This window comes from Lathyrus oleraceus, chromosome 1, assembly GCF_024323335.1.
Source record: "Lathyrus oleraceus cultivar Zhongwan6 chromosome 1, CAAS_Psat_ZW6_1.0, whole genome shotgun sequence".
NCBI lineage: Eukaryota > Viridiplantae > Streptophyta > Magnoliopsida > Fabales > Fabaceae > Lathyrus > Lathyrus oleraceus.
In genome coordinates, this window is record NC_066579.1 from 456,108,968 (window position 1) to 456,114,012 (window position 5,045).

Below are 5,045 nucleotides of genomic sequence, written 5' to 3' on the forward strand. Positions count from 1 at the left end.
CTGTCCGATGGCAGGGCTATTTAACAGAGCCTGGCTGGGGAATAGAAGAGATGACTAATTTGTCTAGTGATGCCAATTTCTTCTGGGGAATAACTGGCGTTGCCGGGGAATCGAATTAGCAACGGATTCATTGGGAAGTGTGATTAGACCTTCTCCTCGATCCTGAAGTCGTGTAGTAATTGCTATTACTATTCTAGGCAGGCATTTTTGGTAAACATTGCTCATATTCAAATGCATAAATCAATTCAAATTAAATCAATGGACGTTTACGCAAACAAAACTGAAAAGTAAAAACGAAATCATTTATTTGGAAATAAAATTGTATCGATTTTGAAAGAGGGCCCGTAAACAGGCAATTTGTGTACAAGGAGACAGAAATCCTAGTAAGAGGAAATTGTCAGGCAAACAAAGAGAAAGCTATGCAGAAAAAGTCCTATTGATTTTAATTCCACTACTGTCATTATGTCTTCAAGTATCTCATCTCCCTTGCGGTCGGATAAAAGTGATTAGCTTGTTTAGTCCTTGGAACTTGGGTGAAGCTGACCGAGAACGGGACATAGTCATACGCTTTAATCCCTAATTTTTTCTTGGACCGCCTTTTCAGGTTTTCAGTCCACCAGGATACCCTTTTTTGCCCAAGCCGCCTTTTCAGGTTTTCGACTTGCCGGGTGTACATGCGTAGTATTTTTTAACTATGTCCGTGTTCACGGGATGCGGGGACTCTTCGTCATCCACTGTAACAAGCATCATGGCTCCACCGGAGAATACCTTCTTAACTACAAATGGCCCTTCGTATGTGGGAGTCCATTTTCCCCTGGGATCACCTTGTGGTAGAATGATACGCTTGATAACTAAGTCGCCGATTTGGAATTATGGTGTTTTACTTTGAACTGCGTGCAAAGTTCGGTAATCATCTTGTTGTTCTTCCGGAGAGAGCAGGTTTCTCAGATGTATATTTGATAGGATCCATCTTAGAAATCAATAAAGTGGTGTGATTCAACATATACTGTCTTAGTCGGCGAGCAGCCTAAGCCAAAGCACAACAAGCTTTCTCGAGCTGTGAATATCTGGTTTCACAGTCGGTACCTTTTTGCTAAGGTGGTATATTGCATGCTCTTTTCGACCAGACTCGTCATGTTGCCCCAGCACACCCTATTGAATTTTCTAACACGGTTAAATACACGATTAGAGGTCTTCCTTCAACTGGTAGCATCAGACTTGGAGGTTCTTGGGGATATTTCTTGATTTTGTCATTCATCATTCCATACCATCTCTTGATTTTTCTTTTTTAGTAATTTGAAGATGGGTTTGCAAGTAGCAGTCAAGTGTGGAATGAATCGGGCAATGTAATTCGAGTGTCCCAAGAAACCTCTGACTTCTTTCTTGTCTATTTCAGTACCCATATTTACAATTTCAATTGATTCCTCATGCGGCTGTATGGTCTTTTCTCCTTGTAGTACCAGTCTGGCAAGTTCTCCAGGGACTTCACAATCTTCCTCGCTTCCACCCTCGGCTTGGTAGATCGAATTTTCAAAGTCATAATGAACAGTAGCAGAACTATTATCAACAGGATCCAGAGTGGATATGGACCGGAAAACTGTTACGTGAGTGTGTGCAAGAGAACATAGCTTGTTTGAAAAATGACAAGAAAGATAAAGAGCACAATATTTGAATGCAAAAAAATCTATTGATTCATTGAATGTGAATATGCTTATGAAAATGACAAACATTTAACCAAATTTGATACATTAGATGAGCAATAACAATTATTCCTGACTAAAGGAAATCGGGATAGTGTCTTCAGCCTTCCCATTATTGAGTCCGTCACCAATTGTTGGGAAAATCCAGCTATCCAGGTTGCAATCGCTATCAGCATCTTCTACAGCATTAACAGTCTCGTCATGATTAGGCAGATGAGCAATGATGACATTAGGAGTCTCCGGAGGATCAGAGGTAGCCGCCTGTATCTTTCCACTTCGAACGCCACTTTCAACATGTTCACCTGTTAATATAAGCTCAGTGAAACCCAATGAGGAACTCCTCAATAGATGGCTGTAGAATGGGCCAGTCAGTGTGCTCATGAGCATGTCCACTAACTCTCTGTCAGTCAGAGGAGGTTTGACTCTGCCAGCCAAATCTCTCCATTTTTGAGCATATTCTTTGAAGCTTTCTTTAGATCCCATAGTCATATTCTGCAACTGTAACCGAGTAGGTGCTAATTCAGAATTATACTGGTAATGCTTGTAGAAAGCTGTCGCTAAGTCAGTCCAGGTGTGGATGTCAGAGCTCTCGAGCTGATAGTACCATTCTAACTGTGTGCCAGACAGACTCTCTTGGAAGAAATGGATCCATAGTTTCCTGTTAGTGGTATACGGCTGAATCTTTCTCACATAAGCTCTCAGATGCATCTGAGGACAGGATGCCCCATCGTATATAGTGAAAGTGGGGATCTTGAATTTGCGAGGAATAACCACATCGGAGACCAGACCCAAGCTTTCGAAATCCAGACCGGGCGCCTTCTGACCCTCCATAGCTAGCATGCGTTCTTCCAGCAACTTATATTTAGCATCTTTTGGAGAGTACAGTTCATTTTCATAATCTTCATCGTCGTCCTCCTGGTTGAGAGGATTAGCATTCTCATCTTCCGAATCATTTTCTGTCTCCTCTTCTTGATCCTTTGGAAGTCTAACCTTGACTCCCGCAGCCTGTCCTTTAAGCCTTCTTCCCAGGTTAATGTAACTCACAGGTTTCTTGTCTTTATTCTCGAGCAATAGAGCCTTTAGTTCCTCCTGCCCCTTGGATAAGTTCAAGATCATCTCCTGGAGTTGAGCATTCTGAGCCTGGAGATTTTTGGCAGCTTGTTCGAGGTCCATTTTTCTGTTTGCAGAAAAACCGTGAGAACATTGATCCCTTTAGAGTACCCGTTATGCAATGTGATGTTATGCTATGCAATGTATGAAATGTTTTCAATGTTTAAAGTCCTTGAAATGGTTAGTATAATGCCATGATGTTATGATGTTATGATGTTATGATGTTATGAGGTTATGTAAGTAACAAGCACAAGCAAATCACACAACAATCATTCCTAGGTTTTAAGGCTTGCATGAGTTCCATAGGTAAGTACCCTCCACACTGAAGTTTGGTTGGTTCAACCTGTCCTAGAATGATAACCGGGTTCTAGAAGGATCTCAAATCATCGACCTTTCCTTAAGTCCACTTCAGTGCAACACCAAGTGGTTGACCGAAGTTTCCCTAAAGTCCAATCTCAAAGAGTGTAGTATCGAGTATCAACCAACCTCAGTCGGAACCGAAGTCAGTTATCTCACTACTTTCTAATGGCTAGGATGAGTCACTTAGGGTTCTAAAGGTCTGGTTAATGCTTTGATGACACCACGCGAATGCCAAATTTTTCCTCAAGTAAACATGAGGAACATCAGGACATTCAAAGTGTCACATTAACCGTAGCCATCATTTTAACCATTCCAGTATACGCCGGATAGTCGCGATGATCTATTGCTACTTACCTAAGGTACACTAGATCCGGGTGTAGGATCTTTCACTCAAAAATACCCTTAAAAGAAGGAACAATTTGAAAACATAAATGATTTTTTAAGGTGACCTCTCTTTGTAGTCCCCAGCAGAGTCGCCGGTTCCGTCATACGGTGAACTGACTTTTTGTGTTTTGCTTTTAATCGCAATGTCGCGGATAGCAAGAGTCGCCACCGACTTTTCTTTTATCCAATAAGGGAAGGCGGAAAAGAACAGGAAAGACCTTAATTAGATTTTGGGTTCGGGAGGTACATTATACAAAGGGAAGGTGTTAGCACCCTTTGTATCCATGGTTATCCATGGGCTCTTAATTGCTTGATCACTTATGTTATTTTTCTTGTCTGAAAAAGTGCTAGTGAACGGCTTAGAAAATGTTTTGAAAAGAGAGTTTAACTTTGTAATGATTCTCGTATGAATGTATACAAAGTATTTATCTCGTTTAATTTTGAAAGCGGTTTTAGAAAAATATAACTTGGTAATGATTCTAGTATGAATGTATACCAAGTGGTGATTTTCTAATAGATGTTTTGCAAAGTGTGAGGTGTGAAAAGTAGTTTAAGTTGTGAGCAAGCATTTAGGAGTTATACCTACCCAAGGTCTTTATGGGCATTTCCTATCCTTATGATGGTAAAACTGTCTTTACTATTGAGAAGTAAGTAGTTTTATCCTTTGGATGTAAAAGGGTCATCGTAGGGTCATCGATTGGTCATTGAAGGCAACATTTGTAAGGATACCTTAGCATTCGAAGGGACGATCATCATTTAACCGTAGGCTACACCGAAGGGTCATCGCGGGACAAAATCATATATTCGAAGGCAACATCCGAGGGACTATGATTTATTTTATAGGGACATGATGATTTAATCGAAGGGTCTTTGCTAAGTGTATCCCTACGTTCGCGGGACATGACCGTAATACCGTAATACCGTAAGGCAACGAAGAGAGGTCCAAGATCACATATTCCAAGGCAATATTTTGTAATCGATTAAGTAGTTGTAATCCATTAGGTAATTAGGTCCATGTTAAAGTCAATTACATAATTAGGATGAATCTCCACATTAAAATCAATTAAATAATTAGGATGAATCTTCCCAAGGGTATCCCACAAATAAAGTGGAATACCTAGCAAGCTACCTTTTCCGAGAGTATGTGAACCCTTACAACATTCAACAAACAGGTCAGAATACCAAATCAGGGTGCAATCGAAGATTACACCGCTAAAGAAACACAACAGTATGAATGTCAGGCAAAACAACGCATGATTAACAGAGAATAGATCAGATAAGCATAGGACATAACAACCAAAATATTAGCGACTGTCACGTTCGCCTCTGCCTCGCCTAGCGAAGGCCTAGCGAATACTCGCTACATGCTCGCTTAGCGATGTGCTAGCGAGCGGCTGCGGGTTTTGAATTTCAGAACAGTATGATCTCAGCATGCTGCACGCCCCATGGCATTCAATTACAGAAATAACATGGTCAAACATTCAGGATATT